Below are 22,520 nucleotides of genomic sequence, written 5' to 3' on the forward strand. Positions count from 1 at the left end.
ATTTTCCCTTCTATTTTTCCGTGGGACCACTGAACCAATCCTTTCTTTAGCTGTAGCCATTTCCTCCCACCAACTGCTTACCTTCTCTATGTCTTGATATTAGACCGCATTTCCTTGTTCCCTGCCACTCTCATTTCAACAGTTGATTATTAAAATAAAACTCTTTAAGGATAGCCAAAATCCAAGATCATTATTGGGATTTGGGATAGCTGAATACCTTGCCTGTTTTCTCCCCTGCAGCGGGACTGCTGAGGGTGGAAGAGCAGCAGGTACCAATTGCTACCACAACAGTGCACTATTGACAGTACTGCACCAGCCAGGACTTCATGGTGGTCCAGGAACTGGAGAGACAGGGAATGGCCAGCAAGGCTCACTCACCCTTCAAAGGTGTGTATGATCTGTGCATAAGTCCACTGGAGAGTGGACACTGACAGCGGACCACTGTGGCCAGAACCAAGTCACACCACCCCTGAGTGCTGCCGTACTGGACACGCTGGAACTTCAGCATGAGCTGGAGCTCAAGGCAGCCAAGTGGTGCCACCATCAACATGGCTACTGCATTTTTCTCTCTTCTTCTGACAACAGAGCCAGGCCCCAGTTTGCCTTCACCTGGAGGGGCATGCAGTACACCTGGAACCAACTGTCCCAGGGGTGGAAGCACAGTCCCACCATGTGCCATGGACTGATCCAGGCTGCACTGGAAAAAGATGAGGCTCCAGAACACTTGCAGTATGCTTATGACATCATTGTGTGGGCAACAGAGCTGAGGAAGATTTTGGGAAAGAGGAGAAAATAATCCAAATCCTTCTGAAGACTGGTTTTTACACAAAGCAAAGTAAGGTCAAGGGACCTGCCCAGAAAATTCAGTTTCTAGGAGTAAATGGCAAGATAGATGTCGTCAGATTCCAATGGATGTGGTTAACAAAACAGCAGCTATGTCCCCACCAGCAGTAAAAAGGAAACATAAACTTTCATTGGTGCTGTGGGTTTTTGGAGGCAGTGCATTCCAGATTACAGTCAAATTGTAAGCCCTCTCTATTAAGTGACCCAGAAGGAGAACAATTTTAAGTGGGGTTCTGAACAGCAAGATTTTTAACAAATTAAACAGCAGACTGTTCATGCAGTAGCCCTTGGGCCAGTAAGGACAGGACAAGATGTGAAAAATGTGCTCTACTCTGTGGCCAGGGTGAATGGTCCTTCATGGAGTATCTGGGAAGAGGTACCTGGAGAGACTCAAGTATGAGCTCTGGGGTTTTGGATTCAGGGATACAGAGGATCTGTGGCCAGCTACACCCCAACTGAGAAAGAGACACTGGCAGCTCATGAAGGGGTATGAGCTGCCAGGTTATTGGCAGCAAAGTGCAGCTGCTTCTGGCACTCTGACTACAGTGCTGGGCTGGAGGTTCAAAGGGAAAGTCCCTTCCACACATCATGCCACTGATGCCACATGGAGTAAGTGGGTCATGCTGACCACACAGCAAGCTCAAATAGGAAAACACAGCTGCCCAGGGATCCCGGAATTCATCATGAAGGCAAAAATTTTGGACAATCATCATTGTCAGATGAAGGAAAGGTGACACATACTGAGGAGGCTCCACCATATGATCATCTACCAGAAAATGAAAAGCAATATGCTCTCTTTACTGGTGGTTCTAGGATAACATGGCATGGTCACGTATTGTTGGGGTTCTTCTGTGTGGTAGGTACTCATGTGAGAATCATTCGCCTTTCTTGTACACCCTTTTATTAATTTCGTTGCTGTGACTGATCATTTCTTATTTCATTCCTTTTTCCAGTAAATTGCTCTCTTCCCAGGCTGTGATCTTTACCTTTTGTGCCTCCAATTCTCTCCAGCCTGCTGCAGGGAAAGGAGGCAGTGAGTGAGCAGCACATGGTTTGGGGTGTTTGGGTGGGAACACTAAATTGGGGAATACCATTCCTAAACCATGACAACAAGTTAGGGGAAGACTAGCAGGAGCACATGCAAAACTTTCTAATCAGCCCTAAGGTGCACTGATGTTGTCTGACAAGAACATTGTCTTTTGTTTCTTAAAAAAAAGGGGGGGGGGGGGGGGGGGGGAAGGCACAAGCAGACCCAAGCTCTTTAACTGGTATTTCCCACTTCCATGGTTCTTTGCCAGGTTTTCTTTTGCCATCAAACAATCAAGACTCAGAGGACAACAAAAAGGTTTTTGGTCTTCTACAGAATTTTAGTCTTCCGTGAACTGCAAATAGCTGAGCAAAAAGTAAGTTCCTACAGGATCATCCACCTTCACAATGCTGGTGGAAGCTCTCTTTCAAGCTTCAATACTACTGTTGCAATCACTAAGCTGACTGAAGATGTGCATATGCTGAGCTATTTAAGGGAGAGCTGGCACTCGCGCTCTGGTTATGTTAAATTGATGTTTGATTTACTATTAATAGGCCTTTGAAAAGAAATTAAATTATGAATCCCGTACATTGGTCTCAGAGTTACACAGTTCTCATACAACATGCTGCAACATTAGTAGAGTGCTCAGAAAAGGCAGACACAGGACTATATTTGTATCCCCTCATCTGCTCCAGCCAGCACAGTATGAGAGTTCCTTAACTTGACTGAATGCAGAAGTGCCTTCTGCCCCCAACCCATTAAAGAGATACAGATTTGAACAGGCAGAGAACCTCCTCTGTACCTGCTCAAACAGCCTCTAAATCACATCCTTGTCAGTGGCTCAAAGCAGTGGAGTTAGACTGCCGCTTCTATGAAAGCAGTTTGTTTTTCAGAAGTTGCAAACCCATACTTCAGCCTCTTGAATTCCTTTTGCAACAGGAGGTATTTGGACAGCTTGTGCTGCAATGTTATCCTGAAGCACCTGCCAAGGGGTCTCACCCCGTGCAATGGGCATGACTGGAGCCAACAGCTAAATCTGCTGAAGCCTGACATGAATTGTGCTTAAGCAATCCCTCAGAAAATCCCTGAGCTGCTCCTTAGACCTTACTAGGCAGTGTCTATAAAACATGAAATAAGTAATTCGAATGGAAGCAATGGTCAGGTTAGATCAGCACAGCAAGATCTTGCTTTGGCCTCCTATGCCCCCCTTCCCATGACATGACATGTAGTAGGGAGTAGATGGGAATCAGCAGGGCTTGGCTAAAATGTATTTCCCAAGCTTGCTGCAGTTCATTGGCATATCAGGCATCCTTTTCTGTGTCTGCCTGTCCAGCCCACCAGTTCATGCTGGACCAGCTGGTGGGGTGACTGGGCTCTGCAGGGCAGCAGCCCCCCATCCCTCTGTGGAAACAGCACCCACCGCCTGGCAGCTGGGGCAGCCTGGCCAGAGGGAAGGAGATGCTGAAGCACCACGGAGTTGCTGTGTCTCTCCAAAGATGCAAATGGCCTCCATGAGGCAGAGAAGGGAAGGCAAGGACTTCCAGTTACCATGCTGTGCAGGGATTTGCCAACTAAATGAGCGGGGAATTGATGGTGCCTGGCTCTTCACAGGAACTGGAGACCACTTAGCAAAAGCAAGAGGAGAGGCAGCTCTATTTTTCCACGGCTAGCCAAGGGAGTACAACTTTACTGTGACTCTTTTACTTTATCATAGGCCACCTACAGAAAGGTGCTGCATTTTGCATATCTCATGTGTGCGCAGCAGAACACGAGCCACCTCTTGGGAAAATCACCACAGGACATATACAGCCCTCTAAGTCACAGTGGCTACAACTGCAGTAACAAGCTGAAATGGTCCAGGGCATGGAACCCATCACTGGCACCAGAGCATCTGCACTGTTTAACTGCTGATGTGTTTATTTGCACAGGTTTGATCTGTGCCAACAGTTCCAGGCAATGCCAGGGCATGCTTTGACGCTGAGGAATTTTCACCATTAATGAGGTCCTTTCCTTGTTGGGGGAAGACAGCTTCCTTATACAATTCCTTAAGCTGTGCCACTTACTCTGAGGACTGCAGAAGGAGCCCTGGCCTGCTTTATTTGCTGGTAGAGATACAACCATTGAGGCTAGAACCTATGTATTTATGTGTTTATAAATTTTAGAATTATTATTGTAACTATTTTTAATAATATGCCATAGCAATGCTACTAAGATTAGCAAGTAGAATATACTAAAATGCATGTTTGGACACTTATTACAATTGTGAAAGAGTAAGTAAGGGTGCTGCATAGTAGGTCTGTATTCATTTTCATATAAAAATATCTGCCAAATGCTAAACTGAGTAGCTTATAAAACCAATGATTCTCTGCCTTTACACATTTTATTTTCTTGCCTGTCAGGCTGCTTCTGATCTGGAGCAAGCAACATTTAACAGCACAGCATTCAGCAGTGATCAAAGCTATTTCAGCTGTAAGTTCATTTTTGCCCATGTACCAAGTGTTTGCTGCGGTGCACGCTGGCTGTGTAGGATCTTTTGCTCCAAAGGGATAGGTTCTAGTGAGACACAGGGCACTGAACAAGCTTACTGTGCTTGTTGTTTACAATATCTGCTCTGAGAAGTGGCTCTATCATCAGCGGAAACACTGCCGGGGCAGGCAGATTTCCTTAAAATGTCAAAGTTACCATTACTGTCACTTCATCAAAGATCTCATTGAGACAAATTGTGGTGACATTCACCCCTTCCTGGTGATTCTGCTTGTCATGAGGTCTAATCTCTCTGCCTCCCAAACCACACGCCCCTTTTGCATGGCAGGACGTGAGCCTGCCTCTGTTTCACACGGCGCATGTGATGTGCCTCTGTTCTGAAAGCCACAGGGACACGATGAGAGGAAGACAGTATTCTCAGATAGCATTTTTCTTTCCACTTCAGATTGCTACCTGCGAGGAGTTCCCTGTGAACATCTACAGAGTTTTAATCCCTCTTTAAAACCCTGTCTTGTGGTGATGCTTATGAAGCGCTGCTCACAACACAGCCAAGGAGAATGTTCAGCAAGACAAGTGCTCATCAGGTCACTGTGACTCCACCAGGCACTCTGTCCTCCCAACAACCTCCCTCAGTGCACTGAGGCTGTTGTCTGAAGTGTCTGAAGCTTTTCAAGAAAAAAAGATCCCCTTCTTCATCAGCGAAGAGAGTCCAGTGAGACAGGTCTCCCTGGGTCAGAGTCACAGTTAGTAAGTTTTTCCTTTTTTCCCTTCCCTCCACCCCATTTCCACAGTAAATGTCTGAGTTCCTCAGCAGGCTTTAAATAGAAATCAGCAGGAAGGGCAGGCAAGGTTGATCAGCTTTGCACACAGCAGGAGGTGCTAGTGCAGTCATCAAGAATTAACACATCATTTTCAAACCAGGACAGAGAGACAGCAAAGATGATATACCACACACACAAATTGCAATTCAGCATCGCTGAAAAGACTCCAAGAAGCAGAGCTCCATTGAGGTGGCACAATGATGCTGCCTTCAAATCAAGCACTCCAGATTTATACCCATGGTGCTCTTTGCATCCCTTCTTCCAAAGGAAGAATTAATACAGAAAAAAAAAAAAAAAAAAAAAAAAAAAGTTATATTAACAGATCATAATCACCTGCAAATCATTAGGAAAATAGGAGCTTTTATCAACTTGAATAAAACCACGAAATAAATTCAATATGTTATTTATTCTCCATGAATAAGAAACTGGGGTACTGGCTGGGGACATTCTGTGGTAACAGAAGATAATTATCTCATTTTAGTGACACCATTAAAACCCAGAGAGCCTTTTCATTGACTAGCTCATTTTCATTTCTTCCAAACAGCCAAATGGCAACAGAAAACCATGTAGCACAGCACTGACACAACAGAGTAATTCTGAAGGCAAGTTTTTACAAATGCAAAAGCCAATAAAGGTTCTTGGGTGGTATTTTCCTCCAACCAGTGTACTAACTTCCCTCTATCAGCCATCTCCAAAGCAAAGGCAAGCTCTTAGTGCTGGTGGTTGAAGTCATAATTATAACTTTAACAAACCTCTGTGTGTAAATCTGATGTGTTATTTATAAAGGTCTCCCATATAAATATTGATGAGCCAACTGTTCAGCTAGGTTACTCAGCATACATGTAGTGTATTTGTGAACCGGAAACCTAAAAAGCCTAGCCAGCAATGAAACTAGCTGGATAAGAAAAAACATACTTTGTGACCTGGAGGCCTCTAGTTGCAATTCCCCAACAGAAGCAGTATGAGAGTCAAGATTGGTCTCAGCGACCAATTCTTTGTTTCCTACAAAGAATTTTGTTTCCTTCTATGTCATACCTTTACCAAGATCATTTGCATATTAAAAATATAAACATATATTGAGTGCTCAAATTGGTTACTTTCCTCTAGAAATCTGGATGTCTCCTTATTGTCATTCAGTTTTTGAGTCTGAAAGCCATCGGTCCTTATGTTCTTCTCCAAAGTCGAATTGCAAGTTGGCTATAATCCACGGGTTTGTACCTTTGTATGCCAAACCCAAAAATCATATAGAAGTCAAAGCCAAAAGAACAAAAGAACAGAGAAAAACAAAGCAAAACAAAACAAAAACAAAACCAAACCAAACCAAACCAACCAACCAACAAACAAACAAACAACACAAAACCAAACAAACAAACCAAAACAAACCCACAAAAAACAAACAAACAAACAAAAAACCCAAAAAAGAAAAAAGAGGTGGTTTGTGGCCTAAGGAAGAGCTAAAATTTTCTTCCCATTCTGTAAAACTGCAACATAACATTAGGAAAACTAATTCACAACCTGCAAGTGTTGCATCTCCACCATGTGAGTCTGAAAGGCCATTGGTAGCTTTTTGACCATAGGAATGTGAAGAGTCCAAAAGGAACAGAAAGTCTAAACTTAAAGGCAGACCATATCTGGAGCCCCAAGTTTGTGGTGGATGAAAAGGAAGACTCTTCAAGCTGTACTTCACCATGGCTGGTGCCATAATAGTGTTTGCAATCCTATCAGCTTAAAAGTGAAGGCAATAGAGTTGTATTATCAGTTCCAGATGAGTAGAAGAAAAGTTGAGATGTAGTATCATACAATTCAGGAAGTGTTTTTTGTTTGAAACCTAACTACAGTCACGGGAGCATAGAGATGGAGAAAATGGAGCTGTTAAAATTTGCCAATTCTCCTAAAGTATTAAGAGAATTGGCAAATTCTGCAGAAACAATTCTGCAGGAAAAACCTCCTTTTTCATGACATTTTGCCAAAATTCAACTTTAAGTTCAACTGAAATGTGCCTTTTGTTCAAAGTGTCTTACCTGGCTCCTACCCAGACCATCTCTTCTATTGTATGGAAGACAGAGAGCCCAGCACCCAGTGTAGCCTTCAACCCACGCTTCTTTCCTTTCTGAAGCAGAACCACTTTCCTTTCCTTCTTTTACCCTTTTTCCTTAATTCTTCCCCCCATCTCCAGCAGAAATAGTACACTAGCACTAATATCAAATAAACTGTTAATGTTATCTCTCCTGCCTTCTTTTTTTGTGGAAAAGCAGAAACAAGACAATTCCTCATCTCTCTGACTGTGCCACTAACTTTACATGATTTTCTCACCAGTGTGTAGCAGCAAGGCCAAGTGCTTTGATGAATAAAAGGGCATTTTGCCCTAGTTTGTAGGAGTTTGATGTTAGGACCTAACAAGAACTACTTAAATACTTCAGGCATTTTCTCCTTTCTCTCTTTCTTCCCTCACCATCTAGCCTATGCCTTGTGATCACAGTAATAAAATTATACCTCTCTTGCACTCGTTTTGCTACCCTATTTCTTCCACTCTGGAGGGCTTTTCTGCAAATTACAATGTCTTGTGATAGTTATTTTGTTAACCATGTATCAGAGTTAACATTAACTGTATAGACACAGTATTTTACCAGCATCATTGCGTCATTGTTTACTATTCAGTGACCCTCTGCATAACAGAGGCTGTTAAATGCAGATCTAGCATTGACCTTGCCTTTTTCTAAGCAGTCTTTGTCCTTCCACTAAGCTGTTTTGAGGATTTTGGTTTTCATGCACCAGCTTATTGTCTTTATTCCTTTCATAGGCACATAAGAGAACATTTTTTTCCTTTCTATAGCCCTAGTGCTCATGCTCCTGGTCTCCCTTCACACCTGCAGTGCTATTGCAATCTGCCTGCAAGGCAGCTGCTTCCCATTACCTTTACCTGGGATACTGAAGACCTGCTCCACAACACTGGATATTTAGTGACATGCAGAGAACTTTTACCTTCTAGTGATGCAGTAGTACACTGGACAATTCTCCATTGGCTTTTTTTCAATAGGCTTCTTTAACAAAACTCTACTGCAGCTTTTGTGGTAACTTTTGTCCAGAGATTCAGGAAATTCATTTCATTTCCTTCAGTGGAGATTTGGGCTTATCACAACAAAGTCAAATCCTTTGGGTTTTCACTGCATTAGTCCTGCTAGGGAAAGCTGAGCATTAGAAACTCAAACAAATAACAATTTAATGCATTACACAACAGGCAAGCAGGCATTGCCAAGGTCTAAAATGCAGAATGTTTGCAACTTTATTATTGAGACTTTCTCTTCTTTTTCACTGAATTCTGAAGACTTCTCCATAAACAAAGGGATCCAGCCAGACCAAAGGGTGCCTTTCCTCTGAGACTGAAGATTAAATGTAAATGCTGAATGGCAGATCCTTAAAACATGGAGATGAGATTGTCAAAAGACTTAGTGGCTATTGTATTTTTATTTGTTCTAGGCTTAAGAGGAAGAAAGTCACTTGTAGGGTAAATTAATACAAAATTTCCTACTCGTGTTATGTTTAAAATCATCTCAGTCTCCGTAATTTTAAGGATTCAATTCACTCCTCATTGAAAATTCATTTCTTCACTTGTTCTCATTTGCCAGTATTTTCTGCTGAGGAATGTAATACACCTTGGTATATTATGGCAAAGGAAGGGCAATACGTATCCTACTTGAATGCAGATTCTATGGGCTTAGAAAGTTGGAACTTAAGGTGCAAATAAAAGAATAAATCCATTGGCTGTCAGTAATTAGTATATTCATAGTATATTGTTGCATGGTTGAGGCAGTAAAAACCTAAAGATTGTACCTTCACTGAAAAAACAGAAGCATTAGAAGGAAATAATTAGTAAGCCCCATCTACATTACTTAAAATCTGCACAGGGCCTAGGCACCTTTAAATTTTGTTTTTAGATAGGTAAATAAAGTAAATATTGTGTCCCTAACAAGTGGAACACACCTGACACCCAACTGACCTTGGGAAGCTGAAGTGAGCTAATTTACACTAAAATTAACACCATGCTGGCAGTGAAAACAAAGCCCTTATTAAGACACAATGAAAATAAGATGTCAATTTCTCAGATTTGTATGGGGAGCCCGTCTGAATTGCACCTTGGACATAAGGTGATTTGCCTGGATGACAAACAAAGGTTTTTCCTTTTCTCCCTTGGGCTGCTTCAGAGCTGGATTCCCTTCCTGATATGACCTCGTGAAATGATTTGGCTCTTGGATGGTTCCCTGCACGCAGAGGTGGAGCATTCCTATCCTTTGTCATCCATGGGCAGAGGGCTGGGCTAGAGGAACAGCTTCCTCATAGAATCACACAAAGGTCAAAACAAAGCAAACGTATTTATTTTCTTAAATAAATAGTGGATAGTGTCTTAGATAGGGGGTTAAACGGTATAGATTTAATTCTTATCTTGGCTAACAGCTTCAATTTAGATATGTAAATATCAGTCTTTGATCTGGAGAAATAAAGCAAGGGTGCTGGTTCTCTTGATGGGGTGATGTCATGCTTCAGAGTGCATCCTCATTTCCTGTTGGTGCTTTCCCAGACCGGGCACACAGCTGAGTCTGACTATTGTTAAGCTCCGTGTGACTGGTGAGCAAGCCAGCCAGAGATCAGGCGAAATTTCTATTTTTGTTTTGCCTTCTTAGATCGAGACTGACACACTAACATAAATAAGCACAAATGTTTCCAGAAAGCTGCGTTTTCAGGGCTCTTTCCCCTAATACAAAGAGCGGCAAGTTGTTATGCTGTCAGTGAGCAAACAAGAACACCCACAGCCATTTGTTCAGAGCAGCTTCCTGCCACAGCCACGCGGCACACGCTCGAAAACACAGCTGAGCTTGAGGATGCACGCACAGAGCCCAGAGCACCAGCTCCTGCTTCCAGGACACCATGGCCACACTCCCCAGCTGCCCCCTCTCCTCCACCCCTCCTAATCCCTCCTCTCCCTGCAGGTAGCCACAGCGGGCACACATTTCCTGAACCAGGCCTCAGGAAATGCTTCCTTTGTTTACACCCGCAGAACCAGGTGAAACTGAAGCAGGCTCACCTTTGAAACTATCAGGGAGCACAAAGCAGAGCTGTACGGGTCATAGAAGAAAGACCCCCAAACCCAGGGATGAAAACAATTTCGTCTTCAATCCACAGCATGAAGATGGAAAAAAAAATAGGAAAAAAATCCCTTTGTTAGTGTTCAGCCTCCCCTCCTAAAGATAAGTCAGGACAGAGTGCATCTCCCTCCTGAGACTTTGCAATCTGAGCAGTTTTGCTAGATGGAAGACTCAGAGGAAGGGAGAGTTGGCAAATTCTGCATCTCCACTATGCCAGAAATTTTCCTAGAAGCAGAAGACTTTGTACCATACCTTCAGCTTCATAACATATTAAAAAAAATATTATTGGCAAACACAATCAAATCCATGCACAGTGCCAGTAGATGCAGAGAAACTGTTTTGTAGATGCAGACGTGTTCGTCGGTGTGCTGCAGTGCCAAAAAGCTTCAAGTTTTGTGAGAAGGGAGGAAAATCAACTCCGGAAAAGCAAAACAGTTACATGTTGTCAGCAGTCAGTGCTAGTCCAGTCTGTCCTGATGCAACTTTTCTTCTTCATGAGAGGGCAGGGTAACAGAAAATTTTTATCAGGAAAATAAAGAGTAGAAAGAGAGCAACTGGCTTGTGCCCGACAGGAATTTCTCCAGCAGCACGGAGAGACTCATTAGAATTTTTCCCATGACACACCACAAAAGATGGCTGGAGAAAACAAAGTGAGGTGCTGGAGCTCAGTATATTTCTTTGTCCTTGAGAAGCCTGGCCCTGCTGAATCTCACGGGCTAATGCATGCATAATTTGAGGCAGCTGATTAAGTTTATTGTGTTCCTGACTAAGTCGAGAGGAGTGAGGGAGGGATGGGGAAAAAGAAACAGAGTTGGCTTTAATTAAAGCTCTGCAATTGTCTTTAATATTTACATAGTGTGCTATCATAATTGATCCTGATTGGAGGCTTAAGATGCACAGAAGAAGGTGACACACTGGAAGCCCCCAGTTGAGGAAACAAAAGAAGGGGCAGCCCCTTCCCCCATCACTCCCAGCCAAATCAAAAGCCACGGAAGAGGAACTGTGCCGAGGCCCTTTATAAAGCTCAGACTCTGCACGGGCTCAGAGCAGCACAGCTCCTTCCACGCCCCGGTGAGCTGCGATGGGATGGCTGCTCCAGCAGGGACTGGGGCGTGCTCTGGCTGCACAGGCCTGCTCACACATGAGCTGCTCCTCTTGTGTGCGGCTGGACACGCAGAAGAGGCCGGGAGAGCTGCTGCACCTGCTGAGGGGGGCTGTGCTGTTCCCTGGCTTTAACTGAGGAGTTCCCCATGAGGAGGAGACCACAAGCTCCACAGGAGAAGGAAGCAATGGCATGGCAGAGGAGAGTACTCCTTCCTTAAGATCCATTCCACCAGTGTCAGCTGTAAGGAGGTCTTCACATAGGAGGGCCACACGATGTTCTACTGGAAATGATAGGACTGTCAGTGTTTCTTCAATTTAAAAAGAGAAGTCTAGATCTGAATCAAAGATGGGAACCTTCTACAGCCTGGGCTGTTCTCCAGTCTGGGTGCAAGTGCTATATTTCAGAGCTCCCTCTACAGTGCCCTGGGCCGTGTCACAGATCTCTTGATGGTTGAATGTAGATACTCATAACCGCTTATCCGTGCAGCATAGGAAGCTCCCAAAGAGGTCTTTAAAGTGTCTGTGTGAGGTCCCTGTTGATTTGGGATTGCAGATATTTTGTTTGCAATTACATGCAAAGGCAGGCACTCTTCTGCTCTCACTGATGCTGCAACAACTTGGAATGGAACATATGCATTGCAGTATCCCCTGTGGAAAACTCCCTTCAGATTTCTCTTAAATTCCCTCACAGAAAATAATAAATAGGAAGAGATTTACCAGATATATTGATTTACCAGACTGTAACTTTATATTTTTACTGTTTTGCTTTAACTTTCTAGTCACAGCAGAACAGATAAACCAAAAAGAAGTTTCTGTCCCTCCCTTTAGAGCATAGCTATGACTCACAAAGTTCGTGCATTCACTTGGAAATATGGTACTGCATCACTCTCACTCTACAACAGCAATAACGTACAGAAACTGCACGGATGCTTCAGGCATCAGATAACCTATTTACTGGCAGGGAGGGCCCAAACTTACACGGCTGTTTTCATTAGCTCCTGATTCAGAATACAGCAGGGACCTCTGGCAGACTCAGGAGCTACTTAAAGGTTTAGTACTCCAGTTCAATCCATTATTTATATTCTTTTTTCTTCAATGTAAAAGCTACTGTACTAGAAGAGCATAAGCATCATTAGATATGCAAGACACTACAAAATGCCCAGGAAACCACTTATAACACTCTAGGTGATGTACAATATCCATGATGACAGTATCCAAGAGTGAAGTTGTTGATACCAGCAACAACTTTCTGACATTAATCATAGACTGTGTAGAAACCAGTGCTGGTATAAAAAGAGACATTTTCCTAAAGGTTAATACCACTGAGATTCAAGAATAAAATATTGCTTTTCTACATCAGATATTTCTGTTCAAACAGTCAGGCTTGGGCTTCTCTGTGTGAGGCCACCCTTCCACCCCTGGTGTAACCAGAGCATAAAGATAACTCACCAGGAACATGAGCAGATTTTCAGGAGAATTGCCAAGAGGGACATGAAGAACATTGTGGAAAGATCATTTCTGCCCCAACCTACACTGCTGATTCTGGAATAGAAAGCTGTAAAAGTTTGAGGTTCAGCATGGGCTGATGCTTAATTCCAGATGTAGGCACCCACTCAATTGTGCAAAGGAAAAGAGCATAAAATAGGTTGGAAATGGCACTGTAGGTAGCAGTCAAATTGTAAATGGAAAGGGATATTTTCTCCTCCTTTTTATTGCAAGCAGCCTGTTTTATCCTAGCAGTTTCTATTTGGACTACATTTCCAGACACATAAATTTTATGTGGGAAGTAGGCAGCAGAAGAGGTGGTCCTTTTTAAAACTCTTTTCTTTTTAAATAGTATTTCAAAGCAAAGATGAACACTGGTTGAGGTAGAAAGTCTTTCTGAGCTCACCATCTGCCATTGCATGCGGTATTACAACACTTATTGGCTTTACTTAACTGTTAATGAAAAACTACCATCAACAGCTGCCATCACTCCCACTGCAGATTGTAATAAACAATAGCCCATTTGGCTAATAGCCCTCATTCCCCTGCTCTAGAGCTAGGGAGTCCACACAGAATCAGTAAAATTGAGAGAGAAGAAAAGATAGCTAGAACTCTCTGATTGATTTTACTTTGCTTTTGAACTGGGTTTTTCCCCAGCCTTGAAAACGATATTAAAAAAAGTGTGTGTATACATATAAATACATGTATATTTGTGTGTGTGTATGTATATGTATATATGCATATATAAACCGTGGGGACATTAAAATTACTCCAGTTTTAATTTTCCCTGAAGTCATTTTTATTGACCCCAGTGGGAGAAGGGATGGTCCACTAGCCGATTATAAAAAATCCACTCTATTTTTATAAAACTGAGAATTTATAATTGGGTATGTGTTCAATTTCAAACTCTACAATTTGCCTTCTGATGACTTTTCATAATTCAGCTTTGGTTTACCCCACTTCTAATTAAGTAATGAAATATTCTTATCATTGTCTCTGAGGATTTTTGACTCAGAAGACCTCTGCTTCTCTTCAAGCATCTCAGTGAAGTTACCAGAGTCTCAAATTTCTGCTGGAAATTTGGCTGATCAATATCAGTCTTATACTCAGACAGAGGAAATCTAACTTTTTAAAATGTCTTCAAATATCTGTTTTTAGCTGTTGCTTGTAACTGTTGAGTTCCTTATTATTTACACTTAGAAGAGTAACATAGGTGGATCACTGTGTGATGAAATATGAGTGTTCAGTTTTATGCGATGCTGTCGTAAAATTAGTAAGACACATTCGTGACTCAACATCTCCTCCAAGTGAAAAGGAAAGCTCCACCCATATACTTTACAGATCAGTGGGAAGATGAAAGACTGGGTAACTGAAACAACCAGCAGCTCTGCTGTGACATGCACATGAGCAAAAATCCCAGTGGAGATGCAGATACAGAAAGCACAGAGCTACAACAGGGGCAGACTCTGGTTTATCCAAACTTCACTTAGACCTCCTTAACTGAGACATAGTCAAGATAGGCACACCAAGAGTTCATGCAGTGAATGACCAGCCTAAGAATAGCTTTAGAGGTATGGGAAACAAGCTATTCTCAGAGCCATTCTAGAACAGTTGGCTATTCTCAGGCTCTTGTCTTGTTTCCTTTACTTATCTACTATATTTTCATTTTCTTCTTTGAGAAAACCACACCACATTATTCTAAACAGTCAGCTATATTTGGAATTAAAAATTTTCACTTTCATCTCCATTGTTCTTCACCCTGTACAAGAAAAGTGGAGTGAGCAGATGAACAATATTTTTGAGCATATGAGACTGGCAAGACCAATAGTAGAAAAGTGTAGTAAAATCTGTTATCTAAGTTTTAAAAACAGATACTTGAAAATTGAAAAAGAGGTATAAAGAAGCCAGAAAAGTTTTCAGTTGGCTAGGGAAAATGTGTTACACTAGGAAAATGAAGATCAGCTTTCTTAGAACAAGGAAGTCCAGATAAAGGCACAATTATCAATAAATTCTTTGAAAAAATATACAGAAATTATTTTCCTGGGATAAATGAGAAGATAGAAAAACTCTAGAGTAAAAGGACAAACATTAAAATTTTATGTAATTAGGTAGAAATAAACCTTATTTTCAGTCTTTCCTCTTACCAGCCTCATCCCTAGTTTCTCCAGTAAGGGGCACAAATGCATGGAATGAACTACCAAAGGAAATAGCAACTCCTACTTATTTGACATTCTCAGATGAGGATCAAATTTGCATTAACCCAACAGAAGTTACTGAAATCAGTATGCAGGTAACTGGATGAAGTTTAGGGACCTTTTATAAGGAAGAAGTCAAACCCAGAATATTTCATGGTCTTTTTTGATTTAAAATCTCTAGTTCCCCACAGCCACCATATGAGATACATACACACATACACATTTAAGTGTTTTATTGACAACTTGAAATGCTAAAAAGAAGTAAACATTTAATGTAGTGAGCACTAACTCTTGATAACTCAGATATCTCCAAGCAAGAACTGTGTCTAACACTACAAAGATATTTATGAACACTTCTCATAATGCTATGTACTTTGGTGTCTTTTCCAAAGTCCCCTCCTTTGGCACAGTACAAGACTCCAACACTTATCAGGGAAGCAAGCTGAGACACAGAGAACATAATAAAATAGGAACACCTCTTCCATCACTCTGTTCAGCTACCTGCAGGACTTCTGCCTCTATACCTTTTACATTTTTGAGAATAGAGAAAAGGAGTATTTTCTCACCTTTGTAATATACTTTGCATCATTTAAGTGAAGAATTATATCCAGTTGCCATATGCTTTTTTTTTTTTTTAATCTGTCCATATCACAGGAAAAAAAGAAATCTGAGTGCTAAATATCTGAAATACACTAGGCAGGAACAGATTTAACGGGAAGATTATTCCTTCTTTCCCTCATTTCATTTGTTTGAAAGCATGGACTACTTCATGTAACACAGTCCCAACTTCACAGCTGGATCAGACCTGCCCACAGCACTAAGAAAACCTCTTATTTGATGAAGCTGCTCTGGGTGAAGGCACCCACACATTTGCTTTCACAGCACTGAGGCTAAGGCCTTCTGTACTACTCCAGAAATGCAAGCACTGTTAAGACCCACAAATGTTACCCAGAGTGCAGAGAAAGTCAGAGTTTGGGTTTGTAAACATTTGAACCCCAAACTATCTAAAACAAAATGGGTTTTTCAAAGAATATATCTGAGTTGTTGATCATTGCTAAAAAGACTATGGACACCTGGTATTCCTAGGCTTTTCAGTCACATATTTGGCATTAGAACTGTCAGAACAAGTTGCAATCACTCAGATGACTAATACATTGAGGTATTTTTCTGGCTGAGGGCTAGAATACTTCCCACATTTCCCCTTTTGTCTTTTCAATAGAGACAGATTATCCCTTTCTTTCTCACTCCCTGTTAGGTCCCTAAAATGTATACTTCATCAAAACACACTGTCTAAGGATGTTAAGAAGAGCATCTACAGTCCTCCCCAAACTGGACACTCTGTGTAATCTGCTTTTCTGGGAGCTCATGATCATGTGAGGATGACCCAGCAATCAGTTTACAGGAACAAGGCTTGCTGTGTTTGATGTCCCAAGACCAGCACCGCTTGAGTCCCCCTGCTGCAAAACGGGAAGCTGAGGCCAGAGTGCTCTCAAAACTCAGGCTGCTCTCAGCCAGAATCTTGATGGTTACTTAGAGACCCTTCAGGCTTTCCATGCTCAAAACAGGCAGCTTCTCAGATTCATCTCAGCAGAGATCAGAGTACAGCTCCATGAAAATAAACTCAGTTTCTTAAGTACAGTAAAAATGGTTCTTAATTTTTTCCCCCACATGGGAACCATCATAGATATGTCTAGGAAATGGAAATTCAAAGTCCAACTTATGGCCTTACATTTCCAGTCAAAATACTCTCTTGTCTCTTCTGCCACGGTTCAGCATTGACTTTTGAAGGCAAATCATTCATAATTTGTCCCGTGACAGGAAAATCACCTTTATTTAAAAGATTGCACAGCCCTTCATTTGATATTAACTGTACATGAAGCACAGAAACCAACCCACCTATCCATCCTGCACTGACCTACCAGCAGGCACCCTCCCTGCCAAGGGACCAGCTGCCTGAAGGGGGACACAGGCTGCACAGCAAAGGTTATGTTTTGTAGGGTTTACAGTTGAACAAATTGGTGCAAACCTTAAATAGTCATGGTCTTGCTTTTGGGATCCAAAGGTTTTGGGATTTTGGCTCAAGACAAAAAAGGACTGTATCTTGACCAAATCCCAAATGTTTACAAACACAAAAGAATTGTATCCTGATGGATAGAATGCAAATTCTATTCTTTCTTGGTCTTTGCTCTGCCTTTTCTCCAAGAGCTGTCTCTGAAACACCTCACAAGAGTTATTTCTTTCCTCTTGTCAACTTTTGCCTGGACATGTGCAGAGGCAACCTTTGTTTTATGGAGGTGTGGAAGGTCACACTAATCCCCGTTTTCTGTGTTACAGAATGAAATCTTTGTTGCTGAAAAGGCTTTGGCACATACCACACAATTTCTTTCCAGGGATTTGGTACCCTGTGTAGACTTTATTCTTTGTGGACTTTTTTGTTTATAGCAAGAAGACAATTTTTCAAGCCCTTGTTCCGTCACACCAAAGCCCTGGTTCCACAAAAGCTTCTGGACTCACTCAGGTAAGTCATCCTGTAGATTTCTGCTATCAATAAAGGTAGCCATACAAACAAACATGCCATGGCTTTGCACTCTTCTGACCTATTTTGGGCAAACACTGATGTCCTTTTGATATAAATCCAGAATAGATCAGTTTAATAGATTTTCTTTCCATGCAATGAGAATGGAAATAACTAAACAGAATAATAAATAGCATAAGATTAACTAATGTTATATAGTTGAAAAATTTTACTTTGTAACACGGTGGTTGATGTTTTTATTAGTAACTTCAGTCATAAATATTCCCCCTTTGGAATTATCAGCATCTTCAGGGACTTTTGATTATTATTATTTTGTATCCTATATTTTAACTATAATGCGCTTTGCACGTCTCTAACAATTTTCATCTGAAATCATAAATTACTTTGCAAGCATGAATTTATTAAGCCTCACAATGTCCCTCTGAGAAAGCTGTTTAACAATACACCCATGTTATGAATACATAAATTCTGGCACACAGATATTAAGTAATTTTCCTAAAGTCACAGAGTAAATCAACAAAAAAGAACAAAAAGAGAATTTAAGGGACACATGCCACCAGGTCACATAAATATAAATATGGAGAAAAATCTTCATAGCTAACAGAGAGGTTACAGGTTGCCACTGATCTGAACCTAGCCTGAGGTACCCCATCCCATACTGCCTGCCAGAGCATGGACTCCTCCTCCTGATCCAAGTGTTTCAACCAAACTGCTGTGACAACCATGGGGTAACATCACTGCCACCGCACAGCAGTTTAGATGACAAAAAATAAAGCTTTTGGGTTTGCCCATGCAGGAGCTTTACTTTTTTTCCTCTGCTGAGGCTCATCCCCATGATGATCTGCAGCACAGGAGCAGGAGAGGCTCGGTGGCTGCAGCAGCATAGCAGCTGCAGCTAGAGCCGCTCTCCCTACCTACAACCAGCCCTGGCAATGGATTATTTCATTGTACCCCAGATCCAAGAGCACCTAGAATATTTGTGGGTGCCCCATTCCTGGAAGCATTCAAGAACAGGCTGGATGGGGCTTTGAGAAACCTGGTGCAGTGGGTGGCATTCCCGCCCATGGAGGGGTTGAAACTAGATGGTCTTTAATGCCCCCTCCACTCCAAACCAGTCTATGATTCTGTGATTGCACCTCTCAATGTCCAGGAGTCTATTGATGCCTCTTCAAACAGCCCTGGTGTAAAGGACCTCAGGATACAAAGGAGCTTGGCAGAGACAGATAAATTTTCACTGCCAAAGCTTCTGTTTCTCCACTGCTAGTACACGATCATCTGACATGGTGACAGGTTTTGGGGGTCTTCTCTTCTGCTCAGGAATTGAGCTCCCAAGCCAGGCACCAGTGCAGGGAGGGTGCAGTGTGCCTGTGCAGCACCACGAGCTCTGCAAATGCAGGCCCACGGCTTTGGGTATAGCTGAGACAGTCTGCACCTGCAGTGCTGGTTAAAATCTGTGGGTCCCAAAGGTGCTGAAATATCTCTCCAAATTGGATCAGCTTTGTCAGCTAACTGCTTCAAGTAGAGTTACACCTATTTACAGTTAGAATTACTCCCAGTTAACAGAGGTCCAAGAACCTTCAGAGCCTCACTAGCTCTCTCTCAGAATGCAATCTCAATTGCAGTCCTATATTGACCTCAGCTCAACCTTTCCTCTCTCCCTTTCTTCCTCCTTATTTTTCTCTCAAATGCTACAGAAATTGCTTTCCTGGAACATGAAAACTAATGTATGCAAATTGTTACACAGCATTACCATTGCTGTGATGCCACTATATTGCTGAGGTAGTTAATTACCAGGATATTGCAGTTTGTCTGCTCTCTATCCTCTTGTGCTGCTCCTAAAAGGAAACAAAGGAAACAACATCAGAGACACAAAGACAGAACTCAGTCCCCTATTAATAACCACCATAAAGGAAATAAAGGATTAAAGGCCTTTTGCAGCACACATGGCATACAGCTTTGTACGGCACAGATGTTGAAGAGGTTCTTGGAACTGTGTCTGCACCTGGCCATGTTATTCATCAAAAGATAAACCTTGAGATCCTTGCTTAATTTGCACTGAATTGCTGTAATTGCCAAAAGGAATTTCACAGCAGTGAGATCTAAGTGAAAACCAAGGCCAGTGGCAAGAGCATTGCTTGAAATCACACAATGCTTCTAGTCCTGATTCTGCCACTTTTGTGCAGCTCTCACATTGGAAGGTGACTTTAACTGCTCTTGCTCTCCTTGTTTGTAAAAGGAATGGTAACTTTGTCCCTCAAAAAGTATTTTGGGATTTACCTTAGCACTGAAATTCTAATTTCCTTGTGTGTCCCAACAGAGCAATATGTTTTCAGTGGCTGAAAAGCCAGGTCCTCACAAGAGGTAAGTAATATCATCACCAGACTTTTCACGCTCTCTGCAATCAATGATGACTTTTCTGAAAACCAATGACAGAGGGTGGTCCTGAATAAAAATTACATAATTTAGCCTTAGGAAGCATACAGAGACTTGATAAAAAAAAAATTTAAATCAAGAAGCCCTATGGATTCTAATGACTGCATAATTTTTAGAGCTGCTCTGTGGGATTTAATAGCAATTTTAAAAGGATGAGTAAAACTGCCATATTGAATACACAATTGCTTATTGCATTTAAAGGATATCTATTTATAAATTGTTTCTATTGATCTCGTTCAATCTCGTTATGATCACACTTGGGCTGGTCCTTCTTTGTTTTATAGGACGCTGCCATAAAGACCAGGCTGTCCCTGCAGGTGACATCCATTAAAAAGGGTCAGTTGCCTTGAATTAAAGAGAAAGAGATAATGAGAAAGCCCAGCTCCCACCGAGGGGCCAGCACCCACACCCCACCTCCCGTTATCGCCAGCCAATAGGGCTGTGTGCTGATGAGGTAATGCTTGCATTCCATGCTCTAGGCAGCGCTGCTTCGGTGGTTTGTCATTCTCCTTAAAAGAGAAAAAAACTGGGAGGCTTCCCTGCAAACGAGCATTTGAATCCCGTTCTTTGCATTCACAGGGAAAGGGGGGCAGTGGGGAAGTGTGCCAGTGCTCCAGCTTTTCTTCCCTTCCGTCTTTTGTGACACATAAGTGAGTTTGAAGTGTTTTACTCATGCAAGTTAAACAAAATCTGAGCAGGTGGTTTGGTTTATGCTGTAGACAAATCCCAGGATGGATTGGTTCCGGAGGCTTCTGGGTAAATTTAGGAAACTGCAAATTTTATATAGCTCACAATCAGTTCAGTGTCCTTTCATCCTCTTAATGGAACCAAGTTTAAAAAAATAAAAATAAAAATTGTAGCTTCATGTTTAAGACGTACCAGTGGGCGAAAGACCACGGAAACAGCTTTGTTTTCCTCAGCCGGTGTATTTATTCTGCCTGCATTTCAGCCACGCCTGCTGTATTTCCCTTGACAGGAGGAACAGCTCCTCCTGTTGAGGCCAGTGCTGCCACCGTAAGCAGCTGGAGTACGGGGCGGCTCCGCTGTGAAACAACAGAGCAGCGTCAGCTAAACCTTGGGAGCAGACTGTGGATTACGGACAACATCCAAGGTGGAAGGCAGCAATTCCCCTCTTCACACTTAGGCCCCAGGCTGCCTCTGCAGGCCTGTAAGAGTGGCAGACAGCACCTTGTTAGGTGAGAAGTCAGGACAAGGCAAGGAGGGGTTGTGCCCAACAAGCCTGGTCCCAACCATCACCGAAGTCCCCCTGATTGTACCCAGAGCAAAACCATCCTGGTGGCATTTCCCCGTCACTCTCCTGACTGCAAGGGTGATTTAAAATGGATTAACTTGCACATCACCAACTGGATAATTGTCCTTGGCTGGCCAAGCATTTTTAAGTGCTCATTTTTCTGCTACAAAAAGTATTTCTCCCTTCAATTAAGTGCAATTACCCCAAGCCATCTCTTTTAATTGTTGTATTTCCAGAAGATATATTCCCTAAGGGCTTTCTTGCCAACACGAATGGATGTTTTTTAGGGGATTATATTGACCTGCTGGGGCTGACATCCATCTTTCATCTGCAGCAAGCCCATGTTAAAACTTCATGGACATGGATGCTGGGATGGCTCATGGGCATGGGGGAGGGGGCAGAAATGGAGCTCCAGAAAAACACATGTGAATAGCAGTTCTGCCTCTTGAACCAGAGCCAAAACTCCACAGATGCTCAGCTGGATGAGTCCATATGGAGCCTCTGGGGCTGGCAGCCATGGAGATGTTACTCATTTTTGAGATGACTTCCAGTGTAATTGCTGAAGTAGCCCCTTTTCTTTATCTCAGCAGGAGTTACAGTGGGAGACCAGAGATACACAGCTTGGCTGTTATTTTACTGTACACCCAGACTGACAAGGGCAGTGGGAAATCAAAATCTGCTGCCACTTTACACAGCTCCAGTGTGATCAGGAGGAATCAAAGAAGTGGGAGCATGTTCCCTCTTCACAGCACACGTGCTTCAGTGCACCCAGACACAGGTAAAGGTCCAGTGAAAAGAGTGGAATGAACATGAACTAAAAGCAAACCCACCTCTTGTGTTGAGTCCAATAGCCCTTCTCCTTAAAGGCAGGAAACGTATTGGCTTTGTACAGCACATTTTGAGAAGATTCAAATACAAGAGATAGAACAGCTTTTGTAAAAAAAAAAAAAAAAAAAAAAAAAAGAAAGAAAGAAAAGAAAAATAAAAAAACCCACTGTGTTCAATTAACCTTGAAAAACAAATGAACTGGTCTTTGATTCATCTCAAATGCACATTACAGTAGCCTTTTAAATGTCTGTCTTCTTTCTATCTGTAGTCAGCTTGGTAAAAGATGTCTTTTCATTGCACAGGGGTTACTCCCTTGCCTCTTCACTTTCTTCTCACACAATAGAAAAGGCATTTTGGACAGATTTCCTCAA

The 22,520-nt window shown here is 42.2% G+C and overlaps 1 long non-coding RNA gene across 9 annotated transcripts in view; it reads right to left on the reverse strand.

Moving 5' to 3' along the window:
- The window catches only part of LOC134547070 (uncharacterized), a 148,105-nt gene that overhangs the window by 116,297 nt on the left and 9,288 nt on the right, over positions 1-22,520 (reverse strand). For 3 of the 9 annotated variants that reach the window (XR_010079356.1, XR_010079359.1, XR_010079357.1), the window contains 2 exons: positions 20,949-21,112; positions 14,715-19,471 (listed from right to left, as the gene is read on the reverse strand). This is a non-coding gene — a long non-coding RNA (uncharacterized LOC134547070). Of the gene's footprint in view, positions 1-8,086; positions 8,354-9,416; positions 11,702-14,714; positions 19,472-20,948; positions 22,252-22,520 lie in introns of those variants that run through there. The other 6 variants (XR_010079360.1, XR_010079361.1, XR_010079364.1 and 3 more) reach the window with 5 other exon arrangements.

This window comes from Prinia subflava, chromosome 2 (genome assembly GCF_021018805.1).
Source record: "Prinia subflava isolate CZ2003 ecotype Zambia chromosome 2, Cam_Psub_1.2, whole genome shotgun sequence".
In the NCBI taxonomy this organism is placed as follows: Eukaryota; Metazoa; Chordata; class Aves; order Passeriformes; family Cisticolidae; genus Prinia; species Prinia subflava.